Genomic DNA, 20,578 nt, shown 5'->3' on the forward strand with positions numbered 1-20,578 from the left:
TGAAGTAGGTGTGTAGAAATGAATAGAGGAAGGTGGAAATTGAAAAGAATATTGTCTTCACCCCACTCCTCGCTGACCAGAGTAGCTGAGCCAGCACAGGGGAAATAGTGACTTACTCTCAGTATAGGCTAGCAGTAAGTTACTACCGGTGTTAGAATCATAAAATATTAGGGTTGGAAAAGACTTCAGGAGGTCATCTAGTCCAATCCCCTGCTCAAAGCAGGACCAACACCAACTAAATCATCCCAGCCAGGGCTTTGTCAGGCCGGGCCTTAAAACCCTCTAAGGAAGGAGATTCTACCACCTCCCTAGGTAACCCATTCCAGTGTTTCACCATCCTCCTAGTGAAATCGTGTTTCCTAATATCCAAGCTAAACCTCCCCCACTGCAACTTGAGACCATTTCTCCTTGTTCTGTCATCTGCCACCATTGAGAACAGCCAAGCTCTATCCTCTTTGTTGCTGGCTCTCACAATGTTGTCACAAATCTTGCAATATTTAGAGTTTTTCTTAAAGCCCCAGTTCCTGGAGTCAGGTGATTATGTGAGAACCTCAGTTCTGTTGCATTTCTTTAAATAAAAAAAAAAAAAAAACAGCTTCTAACCCCCATGGTTGTGGACAAAAGATTGAGAAGTGAATCCAACGAGCTCAGAAACTCCAAGGAAAATAAAAAGAACCCAAAATGTATGACTGGCTTAAAAATCAGACTTTTAAAAACAGTTTCTTGACTTTTGGACAGGGGATTTGGCAATACTGTCTAAGCCCCTGAAGCAAGGAAAAAGCAAAGAAAGAACTGGAACTCAGAGAGGTGTCTGAGTCACAATGCCTGCTGGGATGGAGCTGCTTACATGCCACCTGGCACTCAGGGCTGTGCTTAAAATCACAACCCAGCCCACGATTAAACTGGTTTTTGACTCCGGTCTTACAGGTGTAAATCAGGTGTAAATCACAGGTAACGCTGAAGAAACTGGTCTTGACTCTGATCTCACAGGTGTAAATCAGGGGTAACGACAAAGAAAACAATGGAGCATTATCGGTGTAAAACTGGTACAAAAGAGAGCAGAATCAGTCTCTCTATTAGCAAATGCAAATACCATATATCTAATACTCACATTGCTTCTTAAAACATCAAAGCTTATTCTATTTTCAGACATGCACAAGGGAAGGCTAAGTCGCACAGTGGGTGAGTGAATTAGGCTTTTCGCCTCTGGAGCAACTCATACAAAAAAGGGCTAGCAAACTGGTTCCAGTAAAACAACTTCCTTGACACACACCACAAAATATCAAATGCCAATCTAAAACTATTCTCCATCCGGATACAACACCATAGGACATTGGTCATGTGACATAATCAAATGCATGAGCCAGCAATAGCTCACACACAGCTGTTGACTCGGAAATATATTTTATTTTCAGAGAGAATACTGGCCAAAAAACATGGTTTACTTATTCTTTTCAAGAAATGCAATACAGTCTTTAACATATATATATATATAGGCACCTAGGCAACCAGCAGGGTTGTATAGAAGGGACTTGTATTGAATGGGCCATTTGGAATATGGCACTTCACAAACAAAAATACTGTAAATACTCCTCCTAAAAATACTGTAAATCAACTGCACCATTGAACCCTAGTCAAGAGACTTAATACTGGGGCAAGTCTAGACCTCACAGGCTTCTGGGTAAGAGGCAGAGTACTACCAAATGAACCAAAGGGAAATGAGATGCATTTAAAGATAAATGAAGATATGCTAAGGCTTACGTGTGCTATCAAGCAATAAATATACTAGGAGTAGGAAGTGCAGAAAAGTAATTAAGGTTAAGAAAGAGGCATAGGCGAGCCATAAAACATTAGGTAGAAAGGAGGACGAGAAAGATTGCAGAAGGAAGTTCAGAGAGTGTAAAGAAAAAAATTAATACAGAAAGCAAAGGAAGAGACAGTAAAGAAGATTACATGAGAGGTTAAGATAAATAAGTTTGTTTTCAAGTTCATAAAGAACAGGAGTCCAGTGCTGGAGACAGAAGAGTATTTTCCTCTAAGGGATGGCATGGAAATGTTATTAGAAGAAAAGGCAGACATTTCATTGGAGCAAAATAAAATCAAATGCTGTTCTTGGACCAGAATTCACAAAAAAACAAATATGAATTTCCCAGGAAATGATGTACGCATAGTGGACAAAATGATGGAGTTTGGAAAACAGGATGCTTGTTAATTGACCAGTGTATAGATTACGATGTGACAAAAAGTACCTTTCTCAGAGTTTAATGAATAAATGTGGAAGGAATCTAGAGCTGCACCAGGAGAAATGACTAGGAAACTAGCACTTCTGAAGATGAACAAAAGATTAAAGGAGGTCAGAATTGAAAGGATCATTTACCACACTTGGTCAGGACAGTAGTCATAACAGAGGGAAGCGATTATTGAAGTCCCAACACAAATATCTGCTCAGTTGCAGATAGGTGGCTAGATGGGAGCTAGCACTTCCTCCATACTATAGTGTTCACCTTTAAAATGTCAACATTTATCATCACTTGGAAGTATCCTGCTTTACACACGTATGCCCTATTCTAAGCATGGGGAATACCTTTAGTACCACACTCACACTAATTATTCTCCAGCAGTGACATTCTATAGGAGACATCTCTAACTACCTCACAAGCAGCACACTGAAAGCAAAGTCGCTTCTCCTTTCTAGGATAGCTGGAAGTTTTTTTGAAAAAAAAAAAATCCATCCCAAAATGACTTTTTTCTAAAAATGCTTTTTTTCCCACCAAAAATTGCAGACACTGTTGAAACTTATTTTTTCACAAAAAATGTCATGTCTTTAACCGTTTCTTTTTCAAAATCTTTATCAATACAGTTGATGAAATGTTTAAGTCACCAGTTTTTGGTAACCATTTGGATAAAAATATTGAAAAAAAATTCACAGACAAACATTTTTGGAAAATGGTTCTGTTTTTTTAAAAAAACTGAGGCGGTTTGAAGTTTTCTATGAGATTTGGCTCTTCCTTCCTCAGCCAGCACAGTTGCACATTAACATAAAGTAAACGTGGAACTATGAAGTGCAAGAGGTAGCAGAAGCATTGGTGTTACCTGTTTGACTGGATTGTGGCGAAGAAAGCAGAGGGACATGCACAGAGGCTGCGGCCAGGGTCCTCTTGCGGAATTCTCCTCTCATTCCATTTGACGTTTATTTACAGTGGACTCCGTTACAGCCTGGATGCCATTGGCAGTGGGCTAAGGAAATGAGACTTTCATTGAGACAGAGGAGACCCGCGAAAAGCGTGAAGAATTGAAATGACAAGGCTGTGCTGATAGCTTGTTGAATGAATGAATGAAATTAATTGAAATTTACATTTATATAGCACCTTTCATCTACACTGTATCACACAGCTCTGAACATTGCGCTGCAGAATCACTTCGCAAGTGCCACCACATCTAGGATGGAAGTAGAACATGATAGCATATTGCCGTGTTCCAAGGGCTGGCCTTCCAAAAAGCGTCTGTCCAGCGATGGTGAAGGGTGGAGAATCTGCCATGAAAGAAAGAAAGTTCTCAAGAACAGAAAGTGGAAAGCTTCAGGCTAAGAAGGCTGGGAAGACATGCTAGGTGCAACAGGTGGTATTGCTTAATTTAGGACCATAATCTATGCTTATGATGCAAGAGAAGATGCAGTACTCTAACATAGTGGCTCTGTGTCTATGAATCAGAGGGTGGGGTTGCCCTCTCGCGCCCCCATCATAGATAAAGTGCTTGTTAATACTATCTACAAACTGCTTTAGCTCAACTTGTACAAGCCTTTTTTTTAAAAAGCAGAAAGACCAATATTCTAGACCCACATCCCCATGTGCACCTTTGATTCATATGAAAAATTGCATGTTGTATGTAGATACTACCACGTTGCGACCAAATGTTGACTGAGAACTTTCAGCCTAAAAAGAACATGCCAAAACATCAGCACCAGCTGGGGATTCCAACTCATTGGAGTGTCACCTTTTAGGCTTACACACCCTTTCGACATACTAATCCAAACGATCAGAAAGGTCCCGCAAATGTCCTCACCTCAAAAGTTATTATCCTTCACCCACTTGAACCAGCCACTCCAGAAGTTAACATAGACAATGTTAACATGAGCCCTCTGACGCCACAGATCTGCTTTCTTTGCGCATTCAGATGGTAAGAAATGTTAATTTGAAACTCAGTGAGTCAACACTACACCCATACTGAGAAAACCTAGCTGCGCTGCTTGTACTTCCTATCAGAAACTCTTGTGAATGGCTGCTGCGTGTCTCTGAAAGTCAGTGGTGGATTATAGGATTCCTTTAAAGGCAGTACAATTTGTAAAGTTCTTTGGGATCCTTGCAGCTCTGCTGCAAAATCCTTGTGAGAGGTTGGGTAAGTCACTTAACCAATATTGCCTATGCCAAAAGTTCAAAACTCATAAGACAGATCCCCCAAAATCATGCCAACTTCCTAAAAGTCATGATTACACACACACCCTACCTTTTTTGGTCAGTCTCCTGTTTTTTTAACTCTCTCTACCTGCCCCCAACATGGACATGTCAGTTACAGGTTAAACATTCAAACATAAATTCAGACAAACTGTGCAACCAAATATGCTTCCCTGGGCACCTGCTGCCTGTTTTTCTCACCCCCTAGCCCTGTCCCGCTACCCAGAGCCCTCTTCTGCATGCCACTCCATGACTGCCCCAGCCCTCCCTGCACCTTGGCTCCTCCCACATGCAAGCTCCAGCACTCTCTGCCCCCAACTCTTCCCCTTGCAAGCTCTAGCAGCCCTGCAGCCTCCAGCCTCCTTAGCCTGCCCCAGCAGGCTCTAGCAGCTGCTGCTCCCCCACCTGGCAAACTCCGGCAGCTACCTTCAGTCTGTGATGAAGGGGGCTGCCCCGGGCTCTTCCTTCTGTAAATCCTCCCCTACCCGGACCCTGGTGCTGCGGGTCAGTGAATCCGTTGCTGCTGAGCTGAGGAAGGGAACAGCTCCAAGGTGCTGTGCCTCCTCTGGCCTGCTCAGAGTGCATAGGGGCGCCAGCAGGGCTGGCCCTCGACCAAATGGCACACCAGGCAAGGAGCATCTTCGGTGCCTCCCCCCCCCCGACCCCCCCACACATACACACACTTGTTAGACCTTTGAATACCTTTTTTTTTTAATTATTGCATTTGTAGCCCATTTCACAACTTCAATTCACAATTTGCATGCATGATTTATCCCGGTCATATAAGACGATAAATTTGCATGCTAGTAATTCTGCATTTATTCATGCTAACAACAAAAGCGGCACCCTGAGCCCAGCGCCCCCCAAGCACAGCACCCCAGGTGGTTACCTGGGTCACCTGCCCCCAAATCTGGCCCTGCCTGCCAGGCTGCTACAGGCAGCATCTACACAAGCAGCACCGCAGCCAAAAAGGGGAGATACAGGGAACTCGGGCAGAATCCCTGAGCTACCTGGGGTTGTTCACGAGACAGCAAGCCCCAAATGGCCCAGAATCACGACATTCACCATAATACTGTCATTAACCTCTTTATGGCCCTTTTTACCAAAGAGATGGGTGATAGAATGTCCCTGTGAGGTCAGCGGTGAGTATTTATTCACTGACTATTCATAACGTGCTTGGGATCCGTGGGTGATGCGTGCACTTTATCTTTGTTATTATTCTTGAAACAATGGTCTTTTGCACTATAGTGAGGTGGCCCTGCCTCCTAGTGGTAAGCACTAGTGCTGCATTAAGGTATTGGAGACTCCTGCTGCTGCAGTGGTAGAGTTTGGCATCAAAAAGCAGTAAGGTCCTTGGTTCAGATCCCAGGAGGGTTAGATTTTCCACACATGGACATAACAGCCATTAGATAGGAACAACAGGGTTAGGGTTAAGGCAGCAAGCTGGGATTTAGGAAATCTGGGCTCAGTTCCTGTCTCTGACACAACTTTTCTATATTACCTTAGGCAACTCACTTTATCTCTTGGTGGGGGAGCAGAAATAATAATCCTTTCATTGTCTATTTGAGACTAAAAGTTCTTTGAGGGTAGGTGATGGGGAGAAAAGGCCACAGCTTAACCAATGGAGCGATCCCTGGGATGCAGAGATAACACCATAGATTGCAATAGCTGACAGGGAAACAACAGACATGAATAAAGGACTTCTAAAGAGGCAGAGTTTAGGTAAGGGAAAATGTTGGCAGTGTCCTGGAGACGAGATGACAAACAAGAGAGAGATGGAAGAAAAAAATAAATTCAAGTTCAAGGGTGATTTCTAAGGCTTCTTGCCGTGCTAACAATGTCATGGTCTAAAAAGTGAAGTCCGAAATACTGGGATGCTGTACCACAAAAACTTTAATCTCTGAAGCATTTAGTAGTTGGAAATTGTAGTGTAACAAGCAGAAAGAGCCCAGACCTACAGATAGATGGAGGGCAGAGAGTTGAAAGCATAAGGGAAATGAAAGCTCAAAGTCAGATCCCAAGATGGATACTAACAATGAGATGTGCCAGAGAGAGAAAACATGTGGTAAAATGCAAGGGATAGAGCCTGGAGGGGCTTGATAGTTGGGGCTGGGGAAGACATTTTAGGGCCTTCACTAGAACTTTAAAAAGGTGGAGATGTTGGAGAGGGGGAAAAGATAGTTGGAGAGGTAGGAGCTGGAATAATTCACTGGTCAGTAACGTTGAAAGATGTCCAGCAATATAGAAGGAGGGGAAGAGTAAAAGAGCTGTGGAGGAGATCATTTATGACTTAGAAGGCAACACTCTCACTACAGTGAAAGCACTGCAATGCAGAACGCGGTCACTGCCATTGTGCTGGGAGAGGTGGTGAGAATCATGTGTCAAGACCATTTCCCCTTGAGCTGAGCTGGAGTACGAAAGGCTGAGCACAGAACAGCAATTATTCTGGGACAGCCCAGAGAGCGATCCCTTTTGTAAGGGAGGGAAGAGAGGGGAGCAGTTCTGAGTGTGTCAAGGACAGCAAGCTCCAGTGAGGAGGAAGTGGCTTTATAAAGCTGAGATAACATAAATGTGCGTAGATGGGTGTGCAGTGAGGAAGGAGGTGAGACCAATGATGAAAGGCTGTGGTAAGGGAAGAAGTCAAGTGAAAAGGAAGAAGGTGCAAGAAGATTGGGGGTGAGGAGGAGTCAAGGAACCAATGGGGTCGAACGCATGTTCAACTCACTACACTCGGAAGGGAAAGGAATGAAAAAACAGTACTGGGAAGGGGAGAGCGACACTCCAGAACAGGGGCTGCATGTTACCAGCATTCTCACAGGTAGCTGACTACAATTATTGGATTTCCATGCTCAGTAGGTATTAAACAGGGCTTTCCACATAGCTCTCCTGGCATCCTTGTGTCTGGACCCCACTGGGCCTTCACAGAATCAACATGTGCATGCAGGTGAATAGAGTGGGTAGTAAGAGGAGGCAAGATGTCTGTGAGGTTGTGCAAGAAAAGCAAAGAGAGTGATAGAATTGTAGGTAAAGAATGGATGGATTGGGGAGAACAGGATTAGCAAAGGACGGATGGAGAAAAGTGATGAGCTGAAAGCAATGGGAAAGGGTCCAGGTTTTTGCAGGGTTGGAAGAAGGGAATAGGTGAAGAAAATGGGGGCTTAGGGAGAGCACAGGTAAGGTGGGCAAATAAAATATAAACAGCTATCATGGCAGTGAGTGCCTGTACAAAAGAAAAATGTTCTTCCATAAAAGATTCCTATTAAGTGATTTTGCTTGATTTTTTTTCCACTCCACTCATGAGTTATCAATCTCCCCACCCATAAAGACGAATGTCATATCGGCACTAAGCCATCAGATATTCTCAATTTATCACTATTTAATATATATTAAAATGCGCTTACCTCTGATTGCAAAAACAAACAAAATAACACAACATAAATCAAAAGAAAGCGAGAAGGAGGAACAGGAAGCTGAACAGACAGACAGACAGGAGGGGGGATTTGTTTGTTTACTGCAAGACTGGAATTTTTCCCCTGAACTTCACTTCTGCCCATCTCAACATCCAAACTCAAGACACCCCCCCTCTAAAAATGCTTAAATGATCTTACAGAGCAAATCATATCAGTATCTTATTAACCCTCCCCCCCCGTAAAATGATCAGTGCTGGATGGAGAGGTGGGGGTGGGGAAGCTGCACAGGAGTAAAACTCAGCAACCCTACATCTCTCCCTCTGATCCCATTATAAACTAACACAATATTTTTCTCCAATTTTCAGACTGTATTGAAACTCGCAGCAGAAAAGATACTGAAAGCAGCAGGAGCCACGCAGGGGTGTCAGACTTCAGAGCGGACACTGCCTTGGGACCTAGGGGGGGCCAGTAAATCAGTGCACGCTTGTCAACAGCGCCAAGCTGCAGGAATTACTCGAGCGAAAATAACAAATGGCTGTCATTGTGGAGCCAAAAACCTGTGATTATAATTATCACATCCCCAGTGACCTTGCATAAACTTTAATCCCTCTCCAATGGAGCATTTAAATAGCCTGCATCTACTGGCAGGGGACCGTGTCCCCTTAGTTGAAAATACAGAGGCTAGGAGAGAAACGAGCCACAAAGAAACCACCAAGCTCTTCCATGTCTTACAGCTCGTATTAAAGGGCTGTACAAGAAAAGCATTGTCACTGTCATTTTAATTGATATTGTATTGTCATCCTGAATCCAAAATGCCTCGGCTGGATCTAAACTCAGCTCAGCCAAACCCCAGGCATTTCCATCAGTTGAAAAGGTCAAATGCCACTAAGTTTTCATGGCTGCAGTGAGTGGGTGACTGGCTGGAAACAGCACGCAACGTGTGCTGGTGGACCACCACAACGGGCAGCACCCTCTCCACTGGAGAGGCTAGTCTGGGCAAACAGGTGGGTTCCACACAGGAGCAGTGGAACGTGACCTGAACCTGAACGGATGCGTCGGCATTTGTGAAGGTCCTTTTCAGGTGCTAGACACAGGTGCTCTTTTTGCCTGTTCCTTCCAGGTACACGTTATCCCTTTCAGTCATCCTCCGCAGTCTTTGATTAGATGATTAAGGAGCTTTATCTGACAGAGAGGTGGAAATAATTTATAGTGAGGTTACAATTATTGATGTTATTTTAACATATTCCAGTAACTATAATCTTGGGATCATAAGAGTGCTCAGATACGACTGTGATGGGCGCTGTCGAAAACCCTGAGATCTTTCGATTCTATTGTTAGTGATTGAGGAGGGAAAGTATGGGATAACAAAAGAATGTCATATTCCAATAGTCCTTTTCTGTCACCCAGCCGGGGACATTTTGGGAACCTCGTTTTTCCACACCTCACCCTACTGTAACTCTTACAGTAGCTGTGACAGCTTGATCATATTGCTCTGAAATTGTTCTAAGAAATAACCTGGTTACTGGTATAAGTCAGGCCATATAATTTGGCTGCACCTAAATATACAGTAATTCCAACCTTATCAGTGCTGACTACTACTACCGCTATGCCCCAGCCCTCTCCCGCACACATAATGCATAAACTATTAAACAGTTTTAGTTCTGGTACCACAGATCCATGTCGCAGTGACTTCCTGTCGTCTTCTGATAGTGCTGAGGGATTGGAGGAGGTGAGAGGACAAAATTCATTATTTCATTTTTAAATGGACGTTTTGTTTGGTTTTGAGTCTTTCCTCTTTTTTTTTTAAAATACAGATTTAAAAGTGAACAAGCCATGACAGATGCTAGTTAGACATCTAGATGAGAAGTTAGGTGCCCGATTTAAAATTCCCAGAATCTGAACATTTGGACCTCAGTGGATCATTCAATGCACAGGAAAGGTCAGTTGCTGAGCAAGTGTTAGATATCAAGAGCTCCCAAGGCCAGTTCATGGACCAATAAACTGCATCTCTTTGCCTCAGCATATTATTGAGCCAGTAAAGGAACTGGGTGTGTTTCTTTTCCCCAAATTATTGGAAACTATTTGCAAATAAGCTAGAGAGAGAAAATAATAGTTCCCTTTGTAGCACTTGAGACATTGGAGTGTGAGCGTTTATCATCAAAATTTGGCCTAAGTGAGGGCAGGAAATCATACTGCCTCGCTCAGCAGAGAATCTTTGAAACAGAGTAGCTCTGTCTGGGTGATGTGTTTTGAGATTACGTTTCATATGAAATAAAAAATGTGGATTATTCATTAAAATGTGTAGCTTTGGGATGGGATTTTCAAACAGACATAAGTGATTTAGAAGCACAAGTCCTATTAAAAATCGAAGGGACTTGTGCTCCTAAGTAATTTAGGGACTTTTGAAAATCCTGCCTTTGGTTTTTGGGTTTTTTTACCCCATGTTTTTTACCCTGTATGTGTCTGAGGGGCGATGCCATTGTCCCTAGTCACAGGCATGTGGTAAATATTCTAAGACATTGCACAAAGGCTAGACGCATGATGCCTGTGGATTTCAGTGGGACTCGTGACTGTGTAACTAGGTAATTTTGGAATAGTTTCAACATCAGTGTAGGCTAAACTTCCAATAAATAGCACATAAAAGTCTCTCTCCACATTATGGGGCGAAATGCTCATCTCTGAATCACACAGTGGTTCTCAATTTCATACCGAGAACCCTTACTACGCATGGAGCAGCTATTGACACGAATGGGAGCGCCACATGGAGAACAAATAGACAATAGTTTCATACTGGGAAGAGAATTTCACCCACATTGTGCATATTTGTCACATAGACCCGTGAAATACAACTTGCACTGGGGGAGGGGAACACAGCCTGTTTGAGTCTGCCCATCTCTACCTTCTCATCCCATCCTCTGTGCTCCGCTGCATCTGCCACCACTAGAACCAAACAGGCAATCTGACGTTTTTAACAGCTTTTATCGTTTCATAACACTGACTCCCAGCAGCTGCAGATTCCACGGTATTTTCTTGTGGTGACTGCACTCAAAAGATGCCTCTGGATTTTATGAAGTGCCCAAAGAAATCTCTAGCATTGTAGTATTTTGACCTGCTAGAGATCCCATATCACAGCGCTGCTCTATACTGGTGAAAATGCAGCAGGGCCTGGCCAAACAAAGATGTAACCCCTGAGAAATCACCTCATTGGGCTTCTTTTAGCTAAATAAGGACTACACATAGCACATGGGGTGCTTTAAAAGATGGAAGAAATGTAGAGGTTGTAAGAGAGGACGAGCTGTGTAATACACCAGCCTTCCCCACAGGGCATCACCAAGCATGAAGTAGAGGCAGACTGTGTGGGGCAGGAGGTCACTTAGCCAAATGGAATCCTCCAGAGTTCTGGTTACCAGAGAAGCATCTGAATTATGAACCTTTGGAGATTGCCCTGGCACTAGATCCATAAGTAGTTTGTGATGAGGCAGGTTCCCAGCATCAGAGGGGTAGCCGCCTTGGTTTTGTGGATACAGACTATCGAGGAGTCTGGTGGCACCTTAAAGACTTACAGATTTATTTGGGCATAAGATTTCATGGGGAAAAAAACCCACTTCAGCTTATGCCCAAATAAATCTGTTAGTCTTTAAGGTACCACTGGACTCCTCATTGTTTCCAGCATGTTTTTACATCCAGTTTGGCTGTGGGGAGTCTGGTGATTGTCGTTTTTTAATGTATTCCCCTGATGGTCAAATGGTACCGGCCATAAGACTAATACACCTCCTCTGGGATTTATTCTAACAAGTCAAAACTGTCAAGCAGCCACCGTTTTTAAAAAAAAGTTAACCTAGAGGAGAATTGTTTGTTCCTTTCTCTCCCCTCCTCTCCTCTCCCCTCCCTTCCTCCACATGAAATTCCCCTTTCAACCAATTACATTGGCCTGAGACCCCGGCTGGGCAATACTTCATCTAGGGACAGTAACAGGTTTGAGTTCTACTCTCTCGTGACCCTTTGGGGCTAAACGGGATCTCGTCTCTTTAGAAAAGAGAATTTCTCTGCTTACCAAAGCACACTCACTTCTTGCCCCAGAAGGTCCCATGTTACCAGACCTTGAAATCATGATAGAATGCCATGTAGAAGAACCACTTCAGGTAATTTTTACAGGTTACTAAAAATAGATCTATTTTAGGGCCCAATCACCCTCCTGAGGTCTCACGCCACTCATGGAAGGAAGTGTCAGCATTGTGAGGCATCATCTCCCCTGTCCCCTACCTTGCAGATGACCCCTCCACGAAGCTGGAGAGGCTGTGTGCCAGGGCCAAGGAGGTGAAAAGCCCCTCCACCGCCCACAGTGTAAACCCTAGACATATGACTCCACTGCAGCCAGCACCATCCAGCAAACAAAAGAAGGTTCCGGAGGATACAGAGCCAGTAAGGAAGCAGAGGGCCTGTGTGCAGACAGCCCTCAAATTCTACAGATCCCTCACTCTTGACTCCTCTTACCAGCACTCTGTGCACCAGACCCAGTCTTGCCAACTCTCACCATTGTATCACAAGTCTCATGATATTTGGGGTGGTTGGTTCATTTCACACCAAGATCCTGGCATCTTGGAATTATGTGCAAATCTCACCTCTCAGTGTTAAAGGATAGGTTTCTAGCCTACATGCTGGCACAAAAAAAAAGCTTTAAAACATGATAGCCCCTATCCCACAAAGGCTCAAATCCCAGAAGGCCAATTAAAAGAGCCAGATATATATGTGTCATAAATATAAAGGGAAGGGTAAACCCCTTTAAAATCCCTCCTGGCCAGAGGAAAAATCCTCTCACCTGTAAAGGGTTAAGAAGCTAAAGGTAACCTCGCTGGCACCTGACCAAAATGACCAATGAGGAGACAAGATACTTTCAAAAGCTGGGAGGAGGGCGAGAAACAAAGGGTCTGTGTCTGTCTGTATGCTGTTTTTGCCGGGGATAGAACAGGAATGGAGTCTTAGAACTTTTAGTAAGTAATCTAGCTAGGTACGTGTTAGATTATGATTTCTTTAAATGGCTGAGAAAGGAACTGTGCTGAATAGAATGACTATTCCTGTCTGTGTGTCTTTTTTGTAACTTAAGGTTTTGCCTAGAGGGATTCTCTATGTTTTGAATCTAATTACCCTGTAAGGTATCTACCATCCTGATTTTACAGAGGGGATTTCTTTACTTCTATTAAAAGTCTTCTTGTAAGAAAACTGAATGCTTTTTCATTGTTCTCAGATCCAAGGGTTTGGGTCTGTGGTCACCTATGCAAATTGGTGAGGATTTTTACCAAACCTTTCCCAGGAAGTGGGGTGCAAGGGTTGGGAGGATTTTGGGGGGAAAGACGTGTCCAAACTACGTTTCCCAGTAAACCCAGTTAGAGTTTGGTGGTGGCAGTGGAGATCCAGGGACAAAGGATAAAATTAATTTGTTCCTTGGGGAAGTTTTAACCTAAGCTGGTGAAAGTAAGCTTAGGAGGTTTTCATGCAGGTCCCCACATCTGTACCCTAGAGTTCAGAGTGGGGGAGGAACCTTGACAATATGTATTTTAAATCACTTGATTTTTGTGGACCTGACTCGTGGTTTTCGAATGCTGGGGGTTGGCGATACTGCATATTTCTACTGCAACATGAGAAAAAACTGTTTTGGCTTCATTCGCTTCCGATTCATTTCAATTCTCCTCTGTTCAGGCAACTCTCACATGTTTGAGTTTCGGCAATGAATGTTTTGCACAACGCTAAATATAAGTACTTAGGGAATCCATTGGCCCTATCAAACACTGACAGAAAGGAAACTGCTGTACAGAAAGTATGTTTTTCATGCCATATTTTTTTATTTGCGTATACTCAAATATTTTAATTATAACTCAAGATTTTAATTCAATCAGATTATGCTACATAAAGCAAATAATTTCTCATTTAAATTATCCTGCATCAAATATTAATGACATCTCTTTCAAGACTTAGACTCAATCGAGTTCATTGACACACTATTAAGAAAGGGAAAATAAATTGTTGAAAGGCTAGGTCCTGAACCCTGGAAAAGCTGTAGAGACACTGCGTGCACAGACGTGTACTCGTACATATGTATGTATAGGTTTGTACATGTGTGTGCACACACATGCATACTCACACACATACTATGAAGGAACTGAAAATCCAGTGATGTGATCCCCACAAGCCTAGCATTTCAATTATCAAGCAGTCCTATCACACATCCAGAAAATGTCAGTGTCACATGTTTCTAGTGTATGTTGTTGAAAACACCCTAAAGTTTGGAAATTAATCACATGGCAATGCCAATCTTTTAAGTCAGGCATCTATGAACCACCTCTTCTCTACTGAATGAATTACACTGAAATCATAATTGCAGGCTGCCATTCAGTCACCCTTAACAATAGGCGACTTTGAAAATTGGAATTTTTTCTCCCTCTGACTCCCAACTTGCAGGCATGAAGCATACAGTAAAAGCTTGGTGCCTTTAAATTACCTAAAATGTACATCCTTCAGACAAATGAAAAGAAGGGTGCAATTTAAGGGCAAATCATTTTGTGTTAATCCTTGGGAACTCAAAGCATGAAGATAAAAAGAAAAAATGCAGGTTTCACTTTGCTCATTATGGCACATTGACTTTCACCTAATCGTATGCAATTAAAATTTCTTCATGAGATTTCCTTATTGAAATAAGAAAGATAGCACTGCGCTGAATGTGATGATAGATCTGGCATAAACGTGCTTCCTGGACAAACTGATTTATCATGTCTCATTCCAACAGTACTTTCTTGCTTGCTCATTTCTCATCTTATTACTGTGAAGTTGTAATTAAAGAGGATCCTCCCACAGAGAAGAGTTCTCCTTGAGGACAAGCTAAATTATAAATGCACTGTTCTTTCACTGAGAGGAGTTTAAAGGGACAGTCTACAGAGGCATGCCTGAGACTTGGGAATTCCAACTCCAACCTTAATTAAATGCCTACCTGTTTCTGTGGGACTCAAAATAAATTGACAGGTTTTCTGAGCAAATATAGCTCTGGAATCTATCGTTTTAGTGTAAAAATACTTAGATACTATGTATATGATCACGAGTTTAATACACTGAAATGTTTAAATGGACAATGAAAAATTAATAGAAGCAACCAATGCTTATAAAAATCTGTCCTCTTTCCAGGTGCAATAGAACAAAAGTTGAACAACAAGCCAATCAAAATTGACCACGACAAATTGACCTCCCCCCCAAAAAAATGAAAATTTGCCAGGAGATTACCATTATATGGGAGGGATTTTACACAGGGATAAGATATATTTAATATCACATTAGAAGCCCTGGGCCAAATTCTGCTCTCTTGAAATCAGCAGAATTGCTCTGGTATAAAGAGGTAAAAATTTGTTCCTCCAGTTCAGGCCTGCCTCGAGGTCCCCCATTTTGCTCCTGTTGAAATCAACAGCAAAAATCAAAATTTCCTTCAGTGGGAGAGAGATCCAGCCCCAAGAGTCTGTTTTATAAAGATTCTTATACCTTTGTATCCGAGCACCTTGCCTAGTTATAACAAATGCAGTGCATCACCATTAGAGAGCTCAGAGTCTGAGATTCACATTTGGTCCATTTCTCCTAAGACCAGTAGGCTTTAAAAGATGCATTACAGGGAGGGAGTGACATTCTGCAGTGGGGAAAGGCTCCAGCTAGAGGGAAGTGCCAGTGAATGCAGCTTCCACAAATATTCTCTAATATCTGCTTAAAATCTGAGGTTTCTACAGACATTTGCAAAACACACACAAAGCCACATAAACACAAAGCATATTCAAGTAGTTAAGGACATTGAGGTCAATGGTAAATAGGACAAAATACAACATGGTTTTACAAAAGGTAGATCGTGCCAAACCAACCTGATCTCCATCTTTGAGAAAGTAACAGATTTTTTAGACAAAGGAAATGCAGTGGATCTAATTTACCTAGGGTATGTCTACACTACGGAATAAGGTCAAATTTATAGAAGTCGGTTTTTTAGAAATCGGTTTTATATATTAGAGCATTTTCTGTGGGGACACACACACTCGAAGTGCATTAAGTGCATTAACTCGGCGGAGCGCTTCCACAGTACCGAGGCTAGAGTCGACTTCCGGAGCGTTGCACTGTGGGTAGCTATCCCACAGTTCCCGCAGTCTCCGCTGCCCATTGGAATTCTGGGTTGAGATCCCAATGCCTGATGGGGCTAAAACATTGTCGCGGGTGGTTCTGGGTACATATCGTCAGGCCCCCCGTTCCCTCCCTCCCTCCGTGAAAGCAAGGGCAGACAATCGTTTCGCGCCTTTTTTCCTGAGTTACCTGTGCAGACGCCATACCACGGCAAGCATGGAGCCCGCTCAGGTAACCGTCACCCTATGTCTCCTGGGTGCTGGCAGACGCGGTACGGCTTTGCTGCACAGTAGCAGCAACCCATTGCCTTCTGGCAGCACACCGTGCAATACGATTGGTAGTCGTCCTCGTCGTGTCCAAGGTGCTCCTGGCCACGTCGGCTGGGAGCGCCTGGGCAGACATGGGCGCAGGGACTAAATTTGGAGTGACTTGACCAGGTCATTCTCTTTAGTCCTGCAGTCAGTCCTATTGAACCGTCTTATGGTGAGCGGGCAGGCGATACGGACTGCTAGCAGTCGTATTGTACCATCTTCTGCCAGGCAGGCAAGAGATGAGGATGGCTAGCAGTCGTACTGTACCATCTTCTGCCGAGCAGCCATGAGATGTGGATGGCATGCAGTCCTTCTGCACCGTCTGCTGCCAGCCAAAGATGTAAAAGATAGATGGAGTGGGTCAAAACAAGAAATAGACCAGATTTGTTTTGTACTCATTTGCCTCCTCCCCTGTCTAGGGGACTCATTCCTCTAGGTCACACTGCAGTCACTCACAGAGAAGGTGCAGCGAGGTAAATCTAGCCATGTATCAATCAGAGGCCAGGCTAACCTCCTTGTTCCAATAAAAATGATAACTTAGGTGCACCATTTCTTATTGGAACCCTCCGTGAAGTCCTGCCTGAAATACTCCTTGATGTACAGGCACCCCCTTTGTTGATTTTAGCTCCCTGAAGCCAACCCTGTAAGCCGTGTCGTCAGTTGCCCCTCCCTCCCTCAGAGCAACGGCAGACAATCGTTCCGCGCCTTTTTTCTGTGCGGACGCCATACCAAGGCAAGCATGGAGGCCGCTCAGCTCACTTTGGCAATTAGGAGCACATTAAACACCACACGCATTATCCAGCAGTATATGCAGCACCAGAACCTGGCAAAGCGATACCGGGCGAGGAGGCAACGTCAGCGCGGTCACGTGAGTGATCAGGACATGGACACAGATTTCTCTGAAAGCATGGGCCCTGCCAATGCATGCATCATGGTGCTAATGGGGCAGGTTCATGCTGTGGAACGCCGATTCTGGGCTCAGGAAACAAGCACAGACTGGTGGGACCGCATAGTGTTGCAGGTCTGGGACGATTCCCAGTGGCTGCGAAACTTTCGCATGCGTAAGGGCACTTTCATAGAACTTTGTGACTTGCTTTCCCCTGCCCTGAGGCACATGAATACCAAGATGAGAGCAGCCCTCACAGTTGAGAAGCGAGTGGCGATAGCCCTGTGGAAGCTTGCAACGCCAGACAGCTACCGGACAGTTGGGAATCAATTTGGAGTGGGCAAATCTACTGTGGGGGCTGCTGTGATGCAAGTAGCCCACGCAATCAAAGATCTGCTGATATCAAGGGTAGTGACCCTGGGAAATGTGCAGGTCATAGTGGATGGCTTTGCTGCAATGGGATTCCCTAACTGTGGTGGGGCTATAGACGGAACCCATATCCCTATCTTGGCACCGGAGCACCAAGCCGCCGAGTACATAAACCGCAAGGGGTACTTTTCGATAGTGCTGCAAGCTCTGGTGGATCACAAGGGACGTTTCACCAACATCAACGTGGGATGGCCGGGAAAGGTGCATGATGCTCGCATCTTCAGGAACTCTGGTCTGTTTCAAAAGCTGCAGGAAGGGACTTTATTCCCAGACCAGAAAATAACTGTTGGGGATGTTGAAATGCCTATATGTATCCTTGGAGACCCAGCCTACCCCTTAATGCCATGGCTCATGAAGCCGTACACAGGCAGCCTGGACAGTAGTCAGGAGCTGTTCAACTACAGGCTGAGCAAGTGCAGAATGGTGGTAGAATGTGCATTTGGACATTTAAAGGTGCGCTGGCGCAGTTTACTGACTCGCTTAGACCTCAGCGAAACCAATATTCCCACTGTTATTACTGCTTGCTGTGTGCTCCACAATATCTGTGAGAGTAAGGGGGAGACGTTTATGGCGGGGTGGGAGGTTGAGGCAAATCGCCTGGCTGCTGGTTACGCGCAGCCAGACACCAGGGCGGTTAGAAGAGCACAGGAGGGCGCGGTATGCATCAGAGAAGCTTTGAAAACCAGTTTCATGACTGGCCAGGCTACAGTGTGAAAGTTCTGTTTGTTTCTCCTTGATGAAACCCCCCGCCCCTTGGTTCACTCTACTTCCCTGTAAGCTAACCACCCGCCCCTCCTCCCTTCAATCACCGCTTACAGAGGCAATAAAGTCATTCATGCATTCTTTATTCATTCATCACACAAATAGGGGGATGACTACCAAGGTAGCCCAGGAGGGGTGGTGGAGGAGGGAAGGAAAATGCCACACAGCACTTTAAGCACAGCACTTTAAAAGTTTACAACTTTAAAATTTATTGAATGACAGCCTTCTTTTTTTTGGGCAATCCTCTGTGGTGGAGTGGCTGGTTGGCCGGAGGCCCCCCCACCGCGTTCTTGGGCGTCTGGGTGTGGAGGCTATGGAACTTGGGGAGGAGGGCGGTTGGTTACAGAGGGGCTGCAGTGGCAGTCTGTGCTCCAGCTGCCTTTGCTGCAGCTCAGCCATACACTGGAGCATACTGGTTTGGTCCTGCAGCAGCCTCAGCATTGAATCCTGCCTCCTCTCATCACGCTGCCGCCACATTTGAGCTTCAGCCCTGTCTTCAGCCCGCCACTTACTCTCTTCAGCCCGCCACTTACTCTCTTCAGCCCGCCACCTCTCCTCCCGGTCATTTTGTGCTTTCCTGCACTCTGACATTATTTGCCTCCACGCATTCGTCTGTGCTCTGTCAGTGTGGGAGGACAGCATGAGCTCGGAGAACATTTCATCGCGAGTGCGTTTTTTTTTCTTTCTAAGCTTCACTAGCCTCTGGGAAGGAGAAGATCCTGTGATCATTGAAACACATGCAGCTGGTGGAGAAAAAAAAAGGGACAGCGGTATTTAAAAAGACACATTTTATAAAACAGTGGCTACACTCTTTCACGGTAAACCTTGCTGTTAACATTACATACATAGCACATGTGCTTTCGTTACAAGGTCGCATTTTGCCTCCTCCCACCGCGTGACTACCCCCTCAACCTTCCCCCCTCCCTGTGGCTAACAGCGGGGAACATTTCTGTTTAGCCACAGGCAAACAGCCCAGCAGGAATGGGCTCCTCTGAGTGTCCCCTGAAGAAAAGCACTCTATTTCAACCAGGTGACCATGAATTATATCTCACTCTCCTGAGGATAACACAGAGAGATAAAGAACGGATGTTGTTTGAATGCCAGCAAACATACACTGCAATGCTTTGTTCTACAATGATTCCCGAGTATGTGTTACTGGCCTGGAGTGGTAAAGTGTCCTACCATGAAGGATGCAATAAGGCTGCCCTCCCCAGAAACCTTTTGCAAAGGCTTTAGGACTACATCTAGGAGAACCGCAAATGCCAGGGCAAAGTAATCCTTTCACATGCTTGCTTTTAAACCATGTATAGTATTTTAAAAGGTACACTCACCAGAGGTCCCTTCTCCGCCTGCTGGGTCCAGGAGGCAGCCTTGGGTGGGTTCGGGGGGTACTGGCTCCAGGTCTAGGGTGAGAAACAGTTCCTGGCTGTCGGGAAAACCGGTTTCTCCGCTTGCTTGCTGTGAGCTATCTACAGCCTCCTCCTCATCATCATCTTCTTCGTCCCCAAAACCTGCTTCCGTATTGCCTCCATCTCCATTGAAGGAGTCAAACAACACGGCTGGGGTAGTGGTGGCTGAACCCCCTAAAATGGCATGCAGCTCATCATAGAAGCGGCATGTTTGGGGCTCTGACCCAGAGCGGCTGTTCGCCTCTCTGGTTTTCTGGTAGGCTTGCCTCAGCTCCTTCAGTTTCACGCGGCACTGCTTCGGGTCCCTGTTATGGCCTCTGTCCTTCATGCCCTGGGAGATTTTCACAAAGGTTTTGGCATTTCGAAAACTGGAACGGAGTTCTGATAGCACGGATTCCTCTCCCCAAACAGCGATCAGATCCCGTACCTCCCGTTCGGTCCATGCTGGAGCTCTTTTGCGATTCTGGGACTCCATCATGGTCACCTGTGCTGATGAGCTCTGCATGGTCACCTGCAGCTTGCCACACTGGCCAAACAGGAAATGAGATTCAAAAGTTCGCGGTTCTTTTCCTGTCTACCTGGCCAGTGCATCTGAGTTGAGAGTGCTGTCCAGAGCGGTCATAATGGAGCACTCTGGGATAGCTCCCGGAGGCCAATACCATCGAATTGTGTCCACAGTACCCCAAATTCGAGCCGCCAACGTCAATTTAAGCGCTAATCCACTTGTCAGGGGTAGAGTAAGGAAATCGATTTTAAGAGCCCTTTAAGTCGAAATAAAGGG

This window comes from Caretta caretta, chromosome 4 (genome assembly GCF_965140235.1).
Source record: "Caretta caretta isolate rCarCar2 chromosome 4, rCarCar1.hap1, whole genome shotgun sequence".
Lineage (NCBI taxonomy): Eukaryota > Metazoa > Chordata > Testudines > Cheloniidae > Caretta > Caretta caretta.